This window comes from Falco punctatus (assembly GCF_963210335.1).
Source record: "Falco punctatus genome assembly, chromosome: 7".
In the NCBI taxonomy this organism is placed as follows: Eukaryota; Metazoa; Chordata; class Aves; order Falconiformes; family Falconidae; genus Falco; species Falco punctatus.
This window is the reverse complement of record NC_137587.1, coordinates 41,560,520-41,577,211: the sequence shown is the minus strand read 5'-3', so window position 1 is coordinate 41,577,211 and position 16,692 is coordinate 41,560,520. Positions and strand designations below refer to the sequence as shown.

Sequence of the window (16,692 nt, the reverse complement as noted above, 5' to 3'; positions counted from 1 at the left end):
AAATCACACTGGAAAAAACTAATACACAGACAACAGAAAATAAATGCTTTGGGGACCCAAAACAGTCACAACAAATCTTTCACTTGATCCAGAACAAGGCTTCTACCTTTTGTTCTGTACTTTCAACACATTTTACAGTACAGCAATAGCATATGGAAGCAACATAAGGAAATGCAGCTTTATGGTAAAAGGAGGAAAAAATAATTAAAAGGTATTGTGGCATGATGGGATATCCTGAGCACATTACTGAGGGCTTGTCACAAGACACTCCCATACTTCAAATTCATGTCTAATCTCAGAAAGTGAGAAGATAAATTGATAAGACACATATCTATAAGAAAACCAGACTTGGAAACCAAGGTTTTCCATAAAAATAACAGTGATCTGGGGTCTCAAGGGGAAACATGCAAGTGTATAAAACTTTCTCAAAAATCAAAACCGTTACTGATCTGCAAACACACCTGTTGAATGATCTGCATATGTTGGTTTATCTCTCCCAGATACTGGGAGGAACAGAGCAGAATTTTTGTCAAGAGCATAGGCTTGTATTTCACTTGAAGCATTAAAAAGTACACAGTCCAGTTTCCTTAAGCTATTCAAATACAGAGAGACAGTGTGGGTGTATCTACACACAATTAAAAACAACTGCAAAAACAGCCTGTTGGAGCAATAACTGCATCATCCGTGTCCTGGATAGCTCTGAAAACACCATCAGTGCTCAAAACACAATGTGTGAGAACCTCTACCACTAAGCTTGCTTGGTTTGAAAACACTGAAAGAACAATCTGCCATGCCAAAGTGCTACATGAGAGCTCCTGCATAAATCTTGTTCTATGATACAATAAATTCTACTGTCTGGTTTTATGTAGTTTGTCAGAAATGAGTGACCAAACTCAAAGGTGAAGACACCAACTCCGATTCTGATGAGCAACAAAAGTCCTAACAACGTTGAGTTTATATACGCAGACTAGGAACACCAAAATTGCATTTCTGCATTTTAAGTTGGCACCAATGCCAAAGAAGCTGCTGTAATCTGCCCTCATGCTGCCATACACTGTCCTTCTGCTGCTGTCATCCTCCGCAGGCCAGAAAAAACATTTGTGCAGCCACATGGTTATTTGCTGGGTTGTTTTTCAGCCAGATGAACTCTCCCATTTGGTTCACCACATAGTTCATAAATGCTTGGACAAGCACATAGCAATGGGCAAAGTGAAGGTAGAAATGAGTAACCAGGGTGAGAAAGCTGAAGCAGGATGTTGTCAAGTATAAAATCCCAGACAAAACAAGCATATCACACCACTGTCATGAAAGTCTTGAAAGCCAGACACGTTTAAGACTCACTCATTAGGGAAGCTGAAGCATGAAGAGAACAAGGACAGTGTAGTACCAGACAATGCAGTTAGTGCCCGGCAGCGTGGGCAGGCACTTTTGTAAACACCACTACATAGCTGCACAGCTTTGCAGATCTGCTCTCAAAGTGGATCTAGGAGAACCCTCAAGTGAACTCCAGGTCCCAACAAGTTGAGCAACCAAACTTCCTGCAGATTTCAGACAGGTTAGGGCACCCCACGAACAATGCTCCCATTCAAGCAGCTTCCACCTGCGTACTGACACCGAGAGGGCTTTGACAAAGGGAGATACCCCAGTTGTCAACATGCCCCTAACAGGAGCACCAGCACAGCTGTGCTGCATATCAAGGAAGAGGACAGCACCACAAAAGGCAACCTCTGAACAGCTTAGGCTGATACAAGATCACATCGTCAAAACCTTTGGCAATAAAAGACCCTCCCCAGCATTAGGCACACTTTTTACGAACTGTGTAATAACATCTGAGGCAAGACAACTCAACTCTGGGAGAAACAGTTCCCCTGGAAGAGAACACCTCACCAGCGTTGACAGAACTAACCACAGTAAATCAAACCTGTGAAGATGCTCATCATGGCCAAGGATGCCAGAAAGGTCCCTTTCAGTTTAAAGAAGTTACCAGAGAGAGCCATTGGATGGGAGAGCATAGAAAACTGTTCCTCTCTTCCCAAGCTCTGAATTCAAACAGCATCCAATGCTGTTTTTTGAAATTTGTCTTTTTTATTCCCTCTTACAAAACTTGTAAGGTATACCTAGCTATTTTAGCTTGATCCAAAAGTATAAGGAGAGAACACAATCCAAGCAGTGTCCATCTTTATTCCAGGGTACCCTAAGAGCTACTTGATCAACACACCTCTACAAAGATGAGCTGAAGCACAATTACAACACAAGCTATACAAGAACAGGTGGGGTACAGACAGAGGAAAAGTATTTTTCAGAACCGCTCTTTGGCTCTCTTGTTTTTAGCATGTCACATTACTTCAGAATATTTTAAAAAAAGCATACAAGATTACTTTACAGGCAAGTCCTTCCACAATAGAAACAGAAGGGAACATAACTGAACAAAAGAAATTCATGCATTTGAAAGAAGTTATTGGGAGTTCATAATTTAAAGAGCGCCAAGGAGTGGAACAGACATCCCTATATCAATTAAACAGTATTGCATGGTCCCTCTGTAATGTGATGCAGTCATGAAAAGGCACATGCAACCCACAGATGTATCAGAAGAGCTGCTGTTGTCAGAAAGACAGAGTTACAGGAGGATGTGAGGAGACTTCACCCAAAACAACATGTGCGGTTCTGGTCACTCAAGACAGATGAGCTTACCATATAAATGCAGAAAAGGATGACTAGGATGATCAAAAGATTGGGAAGATTGGTTTATCAGAAGAGACATACAAGAAGCTACTTAAACTAAAACAAACAGGTCCAAACACTACAGTAAAAATTTATACTGGAAACTAGTTCTCACCAGCCATAATAGTGAGAGGCTGGAACCACATCCAATAGAAATAACAGGGCAAAAATTAGTTTCAAAATGAAGTTTTATAAGCTTGTGAGGAGGATTTGATTATCAGATTGTCTTCAACAGGTAACTAGATTTGATAACCAAGGTAACTAGGACCACAGATATGACTGGAGTCATGTGCCCTAAATTCTGAAACCCCAAGACAACAACTCGGGAAGAAAAACAAAAAAGAAAAGAGAAAAGCTAAATTTGGTGAAGACACTGAAATATTAAATGCATCCTTGAACACTGAAAATTATTTTTAAAGGGCAACATGCACAGCACAGATGTTCTAGCATCTGCTCCTTCTGCTCATAACAGAAACAACTCCTAACCATCAGTCTCTAAAGCAGTCTTTCATAAATTACACAGATTCATATTCTTTTATCAATAACCAATTAATTTGTCTTATCTGGCCATAATATGTAGATGTCTCAGAGATCCAAACTTGATTCACTTAGATCAATTTTTTCACCTTGTGGAAAAAGAGATAAGGTAAGATCATACAATTCTGCTTGTCTTTAATAACCAATATAGCAACACAGAAGGAAATGAGAGTAAGCATTCTCAGATTGTCTTATTTCAGATAGTACATGTAATTTAATACGGATATATATTCTACTAGCACATAAAAAAGTCTTCTGGTAGCAAGTACATATTAGCTGATTCGTACCTCTGTACACCTTGTACCATGCCATGCCTTAGCTCACAAGTAGAACAAGTTTAGATGAACGACGGCTGTGCAGCAAAAGGTGGTGGTCACGACTCAACAAATCCCCATTCCCTTCATCAGTCTGATACCGCCTGAGGGAACTACTGCCCAAGACTGCTGCCTTTCCAGTGAGACAGAGCAAAAGCACCAGTAGCCTTTGACTACGAAGGACTCGGCAGTATTTTTGTTGTTGAGAGCACACAGGTTTCCCAGACTAGTGTAGGTAACTTTACATCACATCCCTAATTCCCTACTGGAATTTCAACTGATTGGAGCTTTATTTCCTGCCCTAAAGCACCATTTAGAACAACTTGCTAAATCTCTGTTGCCTTTACTATTACAGTTTGAATAGCTGGATGTCAGAGAAGGAAAAATGAATTCTTGCAGTCCTTAAATACCTTACAGAGCAGAGTCTAGGTTATTCTTCACATGAGGTTGCACAAAAGTCTCATCAGAAGAAAAATGAGCAAAAAACCCAACTCAATAACATTTTATTGCCATCTTTCAAGCAAATATAGACAATCCTTAAAAAAATAAGCCTGGGCAAGTATCTTTTAAAAAGACAGACTGGCATTTAAAAGAAAAGAAAAATCCACTTGCGAAGAGTGAAAGGTTTGTGTATTTCTGGTTTTGAAAACATGAAAAAAAACATATTTGGCACAGAAGACATAATATACATAATATATATATAAAAAAAAAAAATCTAACAAACCATTCAGAGCTTGCTGAACAAGGTCACTTCAACATAATCACTAATAGAAACAGGGGCACCAACAGACCCCTGGGGTCATTCCCTGCATTTCTAGAGCCGTGCATTAGACTGTCCAGAGAAATCTGCAGAACATTTGCCCATGAACAAGCCACAGATCACACAGAGCCTTGCAACTCAGCACTAAGGTTCTGACAAAGCTACTTGATTTTTAACCTAAAAAAGCTAAAGGACATGTAAAGAATGAACCCAAAACCAAGTAAGGTATCTCTTGTTGCAGTGGATCGCCTATTTAGCAGTGTCTATGTTAGCCTTGTGTCTAAAGCTCATTTGCATCATATCACTTCCCAAAGCCAGCACTTCTGATCCACTAATGCTCTTTAGCATCACAGGCACCTTATCAAGCTCTGTAGCTGCAAACTCTGAAACTGCAGCACTAATAAAGGTAAGTTACTAGAGTTACAGGTTTAGTTTCAGTTTCTGTAATCCAATAGATTTTTATTGCATTTTCTTGAAAAGCTGCTTTATCTCACCAATCTTCATTTTGACCACTATAAGTGCAAAGGAGATAGTCATTAGAAAATTCCAACAGTAGCATATCAAACAGCTTCCTCCCCTCCCTAGTCTCATTTGGGAATCTCCTACTTCCTACCAATTTTTAAGGGTCATTCCTCACTTCATTTTCACATAATCCCTAAACAACCATTATCACATCTTTTCTCAGCATGAGATAAAATATAGACTGTGCTTCATAAACAGTGGAGACCTTAAGATTACATTCTTGGTGGGACACAGCATGATAAATATTTCAGGGATGTCTTGAAATACCTACAATATATATACGTGGCCAGTGAAACAATCTCAAACACAAATATGTTTTGACTTATTAAAAAAAGAAAGGAAAAACACACCAAAACCTCCTCCCTGCCTCCCATGCTGGTCATTGCAGGTCAGATTGCAATTTCCTTTTTAAGGGTGGCAGAGATCTTGACCTACTTAAAGCCTGGTAGGGAACATTTTTTTGCATTGTAAATTTAATCATTCAAAAAACCGCTTTTTCCTCAAGCTTAAAAATAAACAGCAGTTGCTATTTTAGTACATTAAATCAGTTGGTGAACATTATGCAAACTTTTTGAAGTTAAATTGTAAGAGTACATTCAATACAACTACTTTCAGAGGAAGGTATTAAATATAAATAAGGAGGGCATGTGTCAGACCTTCATTAGCTATGCTGGCATCTCAACCATTTCCTACAGATTGTAGGGAATAAAAACCCAGCCCTATTTCAGTGAAGTTGGAGGTAGCTTCAGAGGTTATCAAACAGGACTCAAAGTACGCAAATACATTACTCACCATACCAAAGACGTAACACAAACCGTTCTCTCAAAAGTTGCAGCACATTATGAACAATCTTATGATGACAGTCGTAATGCATATTCGTTCTTTTAGTATTTGTTAGTGGGAGAGACAACAAGGAGAATCAGTTGCACAGTGTGGGAGCAAGAAAAGACAACATGTGTTAACAGAGGATCAAAGTGACAAAAGCAAAAAATAATATTTTACCAAAATAATTCTATTCTTGTTTGTGTTTATATCAGTACCTGTTATGCCACAAACCACACAAAACAGAACATCCCAGTGCAGTTACTCAGCAGTGGATGCAGACACTGGGACAAGAGACTGCAGGGCATATGTGGAGGAGGACACACAGCAGCCTCCCCACATTGCTAAGCTGATCACAATGTAATTGTTGTCAAACGATCCTAAGTCAGATAAATATCCACAAATCTGTTCTTCATTACGTGGAGTTCCTCCCAATGCATAAACACCAAACTCTGAGCACAGATTTGTTGGGCATTTGTGTGTGGCTCATTACTCGTGTGTGCAAATAGCTTGGAAGAAGTATTTTTGAATGCCTGTTTAATCATAAACCCCACGTGCCACCCCCTTTAAGACAGGTCTAACTTAATCGTTTTGCAGAATATTTTTGGTCATTCCTATCTCTGCATAACGTTAACTGAAAAAAGTCATTAACATTTCCATTCACTGGTTCAGCTGTTAATATTATACAGACAACCAAAACCCACCATTGTCCATGGTTACAGTCTTCTGCTGCATGGCACCATAGCCCACTAATTAAGTAAAAAGACATTGAAAACCAGTAAGGAAATGGAAATCTGGCCCAAGATTCAAATGATCAGTTCCAGACTGATCAGTTTCAGCTTATCTGTTTTATCCAAACATCAGATGAGAAAAAATTCAACAGTGCTGCAGGTTCTCTCATAAACACCACACTGCTCTACAAATTATACAGGATCTGCATGCATATTGAAAAGCAGCATTTATTTAGGCTCACAACAGCTGTATCAAAGCCGTGTAAAGAACATTGTTCCTGATCTGAGAAACAGCAAAGACTATTTTCCTTATCCATATAAATCACACACAATAAACGCTTGATATTATCTAGTGCCACTAAAGCAATCAAATTAAAACAAATCAGAAGAGTACACTGTTGGGCACATAACTCCAGGAAAACTGAAAGCCTTTGAACATATAATTTTATACTTTTTATATGCTCCTAGCCTCATTCAAGTAATAAGCTTATGCACAATAATGAAAAGGATTTCTTCATTTTCCACCACCCACCAAAAAAATAAAAAAACATCTATTTTACATGTGAATTTTTGATTCTGCAGACCAAGAAAGCAACCACCACTAGCAAATTCCACAATGACCAACAGACTGGGGGACTCAATTAAGGAAAAAAAAAAAAAGGATCAGTTTTTCAGAAAGCAACAACCCCTCCAGTTGCTGACATTCTGGAGGTACCCACTGAACACTGACCACCTTTAACTTCCTTGGCCAAAGCAATCTGCATATGTGCAAAACAAGAAGTTCTCTCTACTCAAAAATGAGTCTCTAAGGAGATCCCAGATTGAATTACCTACTCTCAGCATTTTATGGAATTAATTATTACTATGAATTATTGGGCTCAATTCTGCAAGCTTAATGCACAAACTGTCCTTGATGTCCAACAGGGATAACCTGGGCAAACAAGGCTTCTTCCACTAGGGCTTAGTTTTTGGAATAGTTGTGTGAAATCTGAATTTTTCAGATTTGAAAGCATGAGCTCAGCCCTGTGGCACACATTTGTTTAGGTCGCTCCTTGTGTGCTGTGGGCCATGAGTGTTCTGTAATGCGGTTATACGATAACTTTTCCCATGTAAGGGTTCACTCTCCCCTTTGAAGATAAACCTAACATTTACAAAAAATGAAGGTCCTTCTCATATTCAGTTTCACTGCTGTTACTCGTGAGTACAAGAAAGACCTTTTTGTCACAGTCCATACTTGCATGATAAAGTCCTTCAACTCATCACCAATCCCCATCATTAGCCATCTTCATTTAAACCTACACTCCTGCTACTTATTATACAATTCCAGTAAGTTCTCCAAAGTTCTCAGATCCCCATGAACTTAAGCTACTTCCTTAACTTTGCCACTTTTATCTAAAGGGCAATCCAGGCTACTTCCACCCCCTAAAACCACATGCAATATTTTGAATAGAGGTACAAGGTACTCACTCTACCGTTTATGTTTACCAGCATTTTCTCCAAAAAACATTACGATGCTACAGAAAAGTCATTATCTTACCTACTTCCACAAAGGACACAAGTCAAGTTTACTAGTCAAAAATAAAAAAAGGGATCCAAAGGAAGAGATGGCTTGTTTGTAGATACTGAAGACTGCACCCTGGCTATTGCAGTTATCAGGCACTCAACAATTAAACCCTGAAAAGAAGCCAGTTACTGGCACAGACTGCAGTTCATGACTGATGGTGCCATTGTGCAACAGAAATATTTGCAAAGCAACAGCAGCTTTTTGCACTTACAGCCTATCAGTCTACCTGGGGCAGAAAACACCATACTGGGTGTTTTCCTTGGAAAACCCAGTAAAACAAGTTTGGTGACACCCACTGCAGCACAGCCTGAACCCAATGTACAAAGTTAACCGGTCTAACAAAATTCCCCGGTAAAATAACATGTTACAGTTGGTCATGAAAATCAAAGATCAGGCCACATTCCAGAGATGACTGAACCCAACACAGAAACACACACATCTCTTTCTGTACTGGTGAAGCATAACCATTACCTGCTACCCTACCATTATCACCTTCCCTTAGCAACCTGGTTAAGCGGGACAGGAGTGTGTCAGACAGGGTCATTAGAAATAAATAAATGTGTAAATTAACTCAGTAATCCTAGGGATGTATGTAAGACTCTCCCTTCTTTTCCCTCCTTTTAAGAGGCCTTTACATGCTACCTTATGCTCTGTCCTGTATCAGCATGACATGCTGAGTCTTCAAAACTGTTTTGTATTAAAAAATAGAATACATGACTCAGATGGTTTAAAGATGTATATGCTTACTCAAAAAATACTCCACCCCCAAAATATCACCTTTAATAGCAATTTACATTATAGTTTCCAGAACTGCCAAGTACTTGGCTGCAAAATTTTCAAACAATGGAACTGAAGCACCTGTGAAATACTGGGGTTTCTTTAACTGCAGAAATCAGCATTATTAAACACTCCAAAGAAACTACTTTGCTGGTCGGCCCTTATGTAAATTTAATGCAACCGAATATCAAGATGATAAATTTTCACCTCTTATGTGAAAGTCCTCCCATGAAGGGCTATTTCCTGCCAGTCAGTCTTTCTTATCTGGTTGCTGAAGACCTTGATAATACTGATTTGTGCACTCTCCCTTCTCAGGGCAGCCACCCTCAACCACATAGATACAATCACACTCAACTGCCACCCAGACTGTATATGTGGAATTAAATCTCAGTCAAATTCTCATTGGCTTTAAATGATGAAGTGTTAAAGCTGTGGGAACGTGTATAGTAGAGGCAGCTTAAATGTAATGTGGTGTAATTGCATAAAGATGTGAATGCACTAATGAGATAATAGTATGTTTTGGTTCTGCTAGCTAGGCACCAATTGTCACTCTGGGCACAAAGTCAAACAGTTCAAACTGCCACCAGCACCTGCATCGTACCCCCACCTACACAGCAAACAGATGACAATGAAAGACAAACCCATGCAATTTCTGCTCAGCAGCTTTTAGCAAAGCCAAATTCAAGTGATGCTAAATTGTCCATTAAATGACCATGTCAAAAGAAGTTCGCTGGTTCTGACAATATACAATTAAGTCACTTTTTCCATCCTCAACATGCCCCTTTAAGAGGCATGTTAAAACTCAATACTTCATCATATGTAAGTTAAAAATGTGTGTATAAGCTGTAAATTGTTGCTTAGCCACTCTCAGACATAACATGTCAAAATGTGAATATGTTCAGCTCTTTTTTACTATGAAAAAAATCCTAATCCTTCAGACAGCTACTACTGGAGAGGCAAGCTGGCTTCAAAGTCCCCTGGGAATAGAAGTCTCAAGTAAGGAGTGAAAACGAAACCTCAATATTTGGTGGGCTTCAAGGAGGTCTTGGATTCAGTTCCATATACTTATTTGAACAGTCCCACAGGTATCACCAGTAAACAAAACTCTGTTCATTACAGTTTGCAAGATCAGGCCCCTCAAGACAATGGCCTACTGAAAGCAAACAAACAAAAAAACACTACACAGAAAGGAGAAAAAAAAAAAAATCGAACGACAGATCCAGACACTTGAGAAAATACTTAGTATACGTATTGGAAAATTCCCATGTAACTGGAGATTTTGCTTTCCCTAGAGCACAATGTGGATCTAGGACTGCCCAGCGTTCCCCTTTGCAAGCAGCCCTAGCAGCAAGGCCACACTTACACCAAAGTTTGGGGAAAACTCATCAGGAACTACTTTTCACTTGTTCTTTGCTACAAACACTGTCAAGTTTTTGTTCAAAAACAAAGGCTATAGAGGGTGAGGAGCTGGAATACTGCTTCTAAAAACCTTCCTAAACTTGACACAAAACTCAGCCCAACAGACTACAGCCCTGCTCTGCTCCACTCCGCAATACAGCAACAATCTTTCTACCACTAAAAAACCCAAAAGTTACTTTTTTCCTGTTCTGCAGCAATGACCTGTCAATTTCTGATATAGCCGAAGAAGGAGGACAAGAACTGCCTTGCTCAAAAGACTGGTCCAAGACATGAAGGCTTTCATTCCCTCTTCTGGAGTCAAAAGTGTACATACTGGGGCAAAGTACCAAAAATACAAAGGTGCCCACTCTTGGTTGTCCTTGTGAAGATCACCCTGCTGTAAAGGTCGCAGCAGAAATGCTTCCTCTGTATTTCATAGGCTGTGTCAAGCCAGTCACTCCCAGAGCATTAAGGAAAACCGGTTACAAGACAAAAGCCTTCCTCAGCTTTGAGGAGTGTTTAAAAACGTGATGAATGCCAGTGTGTCCTAGCATGCCAGCTTGAAAATAAGTCAAGCACCTGGCCCTCAGCACAAAAGGCTGACTCACCTGTATGGCATCTATTACCCTTTGAAAAGACCCCAAGTTTAGCACGCCAGGGACACAAAGTATTTTCAAGAGGCTAATGTGAGCAAGACTTTTCCTTGTCCTTCTCTCCACCTGCACACATTGCAGATCAAAGTTGTGGGATAGCTTCCAAAGACAGGGGACAAAGATGACTTGCATACATGCATATCACCCTCTGACACAGCACAAACGCTCCCTGACACCAGCCCACCTACTCTACTCCCAGGGGGAAAGAAAAACAGCATAGATATTAAGAGCTGTAAACACAATAAACTATTGCTTAAACGTATGCTCCACGAAGCTCAAACGTCAGTGTTACTCCCCATCCCACCCTGCAGCTCAAAACTGAAACAGCACTTCAGTTAGCACAAGACACTATCAACTCAGTCAGGAGACAATGGTGCTTTTTTGTTCCTGCTGTATCTTCACCTCCCCTGCCAAAATTAGTTTGCTTTTCAGACTACAGCCAATTCAAGGCTTTTTCCATTGCCCCTACCATCCAAACAGATTTTGCTTTGTATTATCTTCACTTTCATTTCTGTAAAAAAGAAAGCTAAGTAAAATGAAAACCACCACTCTTATCAAATACCATAAGGTGCAATGACCATCTTCCTCAGTAATATCTAATGCCAGCTTTTCATTCACACTGGTGACAATGCTAGAAGGTCACTGTAAACCAAACACACACACAACCACCACCCAGGCTTTGAAAGGACTATTAAAAGATCTGAATGAGAAGCAATCTGAAAACTCTTCCTACTTCAAGGAGAAAGTTGTATCCTCCCCAGCACAGTCTTTCATCAAATTGCAACACTTCCAGTAATCCACAAGTGATCCTTTTATTTTCAGGAACATAAACTTTACATAACATAAAGAGACAGTTCCTTGCAATTTGTTTAAACTAAATCCAAATCCAAGCTACACAGCATTTGAGCAAAAGAAAAACAGAGCCTCTGCATTCTCAGGCTGTCAACTAAACCAAACATCTGAACTCCCACAGTACGCATTGGGGAAATTGTGTGGGATCATCTAAGATCAAAGATTTTTTCTGCATGGCTGCCACACACCTACATGGCCACTGTATGCTGTAGGAATGCTACCAAGACAACACCCTCCTTGCACAGCACTGAAGCTATCAACAGACACACATACAAGTACTTAATACAGACACTTATTTATTTTTGCTGGCATCACATGTGGCTACTACAAGTGCAAGGTAGCATCTAGTCCTACAGTAGCTTATCCTACTTTTAAATCTGGGCTGTCATAGTTTCCCACCCCACATTCAAGTTCTAGTACCTGTACAACAGTATATGTCCCCAGGAATAGTACAAGGAGCTAAATCAGCTGATAACTAGTCTAAAACCTGAAAATGGATCACCTCCCTGAACCGGTTCACCATTCACTGTCAAGATAAAGAGGTTAGGAACTCAAGGATGGGACAGGCATGTGACACAGGGAACCATGGAGACTCAAGTGGAAGTCAACACACATTTGTGTTTTAACCACATCACTGTTCCTCTTTTCTTCCTGTAGCCTTTATATATAACCTGTGATATCTGACATCTACATCTTCATGTACAAAGCATAAAAATACTTTAGACCAACAAGGCCAGACAAAAAGCTTGTATGCACTAGTAGCAGAGTGCAGGAAGAGTAACAACATCTTGAGCACAAGCAGTAACAATACCACTGAAAGGGCACGATCGCAGATGCTTGGCAAAGCACAACCCTTCTGTTCATGATTCAGCTTAAAAATACATAGTCAAAACCAGCATGTGAAGGCACATGGCTACCAGAGTCTCAGAAAACACAGAAGGCCCACAGAAAAAAAACACAGAGGGGCAGCTGCACAATAGGTTTTCTCTCGTGGCAAAACAGACCTTGCTGCTGCATATCCCCATCCCTTCCCTGTACCTGCTGCCCTGGCATTGCAGCTTGCTGCCCCTCAGATGTGCCAATATAACTGTGTGAGAGACTGGATAACAAAGCATAACAGAAAAAATAATCGGGGGGGGGGGGCAATAAAAGAAAAACAAAGCAAAAAACACCTCATGACCCTAAAAACCCCACTCCTTTTGAAACTCTGCTTTTTAAACCTGATTTCCTTTTCCAAGGACCAAAACCTCAGTTTTCATCTTGGTCAGTGGCACTAAGATGATCCAGTGGATTACCTGCCCAAACACCAGGTTGCACAAATCACAAGTTATTTATGAGCTCAGTGTTGTAACACAAAGTAAAACCTCTAAAAAACTCCAAAACTATACCACAGAGCAAAGCTGAAATATAATTACCTTAACTAATGCAAATACCTTTTTCTGGAATGTCCAACAGCTATTCATAGGATTGGCACAGTCTAAGTTTAACACTTTTCATTACAAGGCTCTCAAAAGGCTATTTTTGTTTGCTGTGGAAGCAGGTTATGTTTGAAGATGAAGGGTAGATGCGAAAGACATTCTAACATGCCACTTATACCACACTTCAAAATTTAGAGAGCCCTGTAAAATCATCATGATTTTTCTCATCAGTAAGACAAAGGTAGCAATGCTTTTTTACATCACAGGAGAAATACATAGGCATAAAAGGTTTTATATGCAGAAACACTGAGCAATACAGAAAGGGAATATGCCTGATAATGTCTAGAAAATAACTAATCAAAATATTCCCTGAATATGGTACAAAACAGGTCCTGCAAGCTGAAAATTAGCAGTCTGCATCAATAATAGCATGCTACCATATATACAGAGGAACCAAGCTAATATTGAACAAGAAATCCTTTTTCTGGAATTTTCTACCTTCTGGGTGTTAAATTCAAAAGCTACATTCCAAGCTTTGTTTTGATGTACAAGACACTCCAGGTCAAAATACTTAAGTTATCTTCAAAGAATCTGAAAAAAAATCTGCAGAAATCAAGAGTTTTATTAAGGTAGCCCCTCCAAACTCGCACAAAACAAGGCACTCTCATCATGAAATGGACTGGCATATTTATTACAATCCCCTAGTCAAAAGAGGTCCGTGCCTAAGACTGCCAAATAAAAAGATCAGATGTCACTCAGGAGAAGATGAGGAACAGCCATTTAAGACCTTTGCACCAGTAATATTTAAAGGGGGGCAGGGGGAACCCACAACACGAAACACCCTACACACAACTCCCTCATCTCAACCACCTTCAGCTTCTACTGTATAGTCCAAGCTAAATATGAAAAGTGACTGCATTAGGACAAACTCCGAGTCTACTCCTATCAACTTATCTTAAATAAACTGTCTGTATGTGTTAAGTAAACTATTTCACAGAAAAACAACTGTCAGAAAAACTGATGTACAATTTTTAGAAGTAAAAATAAATAGTATGGTTTTGATCCTAAAAATAATCCTCACATGAGGAGTCTCACTGTTTCCATGGGCTACTTACATGAGTAACACTACAGTGGCATTCAAGCACCTGATGAACTGAGGTAGTCTTTTGAGACAACAGTCTTATTAACACTGTTCTTTCATCCATGCTGCTGTTGAACTGCTCTGCATCCCAAACAGCTAGGAAACAAGATTTTAATTTTAATTAGAAATTTGTATTTTTTAATTGACATCATGAATTCAGTAAATAAAGAAATCAGTATACAGTGGAAGTATCTATCACCGATACATATCTGACATGGCCCAGCATGAAATGCCTAGAACAGACTGGTACAGCAAACAAATTCATTTTCCTTCTTCAAGAGATGCCAGATCTGCTTGCCCACACCAGATCTTTTCTCGTGAGGAAAGAGTTTCTGAAAGCCTTTACAATCAGGTAAAGGAAGAATTAAGAAGGTAAAAAAGCAGCATTCTTGCTGGCACATGTGCAAGGGGCTGGGAAACCATCAGGACCAGGAATTACAAGAGTCCTTGACTGAAGGCTGCGATGCATTTGCTACAGCTTCCCCTGGGCAAGGGCTCAAATCGCAGCAGGGCACAGCTGATTGAGGAGACAAAAGGCAGATCACTCCTGCCCCATCCTATCTGGCTGTGTACCACCGCTCTCACCGACTCCCCACAAGCCTGTGCCAGTGGCAATCAGAGCACACTGGCAGCTCCAAGGACACCAGCACCAGAGCTGCACCTCCCAAGGGATGCCAGTCCAACAACTCTCAGTCTGCTCCAAGAGGAGACCATGAAGGTCAGGTGTTAAGTCTTGCTAAAGATTGAATAAGGTTCTGGGGCTGCTACACATACTCAAAACAGTAAGAATATCCACAGAATACTCTCAACATACAGTGTTTCATTTGTGAGGCTTCTGAAGTGTGCATAAAAAGTTGGTTAAAAATATATGTGGGAAAACAGTCTGATTAGCCCTGCTAACGTAATGCTCCAAGTAAATTAACACAAGAAAATAAGAATAATCAAAAACAACCAGGATATTAACATGTCATGCAAGTGTAGTTTTATTAAATATTAAAAAAAAAAACTTCTTAACAGATGAAACAGAAAATTGCATACTGCCAAAAAAGGGGGTGGAGTGAATACTATTCTCTACATTGCCTTTTGTATTATTACAAAGGCAATACTATGTGTAGTAGACAATGTTTTCGGTTATTAAAATTTATGTTTCTATATTCAATGGCATCACATTATATGGCCTTTTTCTGCAATTAACCTCCAAAACACAAATTAAATATTAATGGATTAATGTCAATTATGATTATGAGAAACAATAAAAGGACCATAAATTAAATAATGGAGACAGAACAATAAAGTATTTTCACATGATCAAAACAATGTTTCAGTGTTAATGTTTTCTTATTTTAATTGAAAATGTAATTATGTACTCATAGGTGTTGTTATTGCATAAAATTTGGTAAACAATACCATCTTTTCAGCATTACAATTCACTCCCAGTAAGAAAGAGCCAAAACAAGCCTTGTTGCTGCCTCCAGCCAAGCCTAGCACTGCAACGTTATTTCATGCTCTATAGAAACCTTCAGTTTGAGACTGTCCAGAGTGCAGTAGGATATTTTCACAGTTATTCCTAGACTATTTCCATCTCCTGTAATTAATTATACACAATTCCATATTTTGTTCAGAATTACCAGCTCTCCCACACATCCAAAAATATTTTCCCACTATTGTACATTTTTAACTAAGGAGCTAACTTAACTAAGGCTTGCTAAGAATTAAAAAACTCCATGAAATAGAAATACTCAAATATGACACTGACAACAACCTCATTGCTTTAGGGTCATTGTTGAGGCGGTTTTTGTGATGTTTTTATGAAAAAATAAAAATAAGGGTCTGAGAAAACTTTTTTAACAAACTACCAAAAAGCAGATTTAAATAGCAGCTGCTTGATGCTCAGATGTACAACTCTTCCTGTGCTTTACCACACTGGTCACCAATGACTACTTTATGAATTGTAAATGACATGGGACACGCTGTTCACAAACAAATCAGATTTATGGTTATATTCAGTTGTTCCTGTTACCTGAAATTAGAATTAGAAGCTCATTAAATATGAATATGTTTCAGAGAATGTAGAGGCACAGCATTATATTGATGAAAGCTTCATTAAATTTTCAATGATATAGCTGCTTCTATATTTGTGAAGGAAGGACACAGAGTAGAAAAAAGTTGGGGCAATTCTCCTTCTGGCAATTTTGCATCTTTCTACTACCCTAAAATACATATGGATTTTAAAATGAAATGTTGGACTAATTAGGTGTAAGAGAAAGCAGTTGTGGTCCATTATATTCAATGATCAGCACTTGTATTGTATACATTTGCCAATTATACAAGAGAGGAATTGGAAGAAAGTTAGAAAACAGGTTTGAATGATCAAGCTCATATAAAATACAGACTCTGTATGGGTTCTGAACTCACTTAATGGCAGAGTCATCTTCAAATTATTCACTTAAGAAGATGTAACAAGAGTATTGGAAATGAAGTC

General features: G+C 39.2%; 1 protein-coding gene across 2 annotated transcripts in view; it reads right to left on the bottom strand.

The window, feature by feature from the left end:
• MNAT1 (MNAT1 component of CDK activating kinase) overlaps window positions 1-16,692 on the bottom strand; it is a 124,215-nt gene that overhangs the window by 94,701 nt on the left and 12,822 nt on the right. The window lies entirely within an intron of this gene.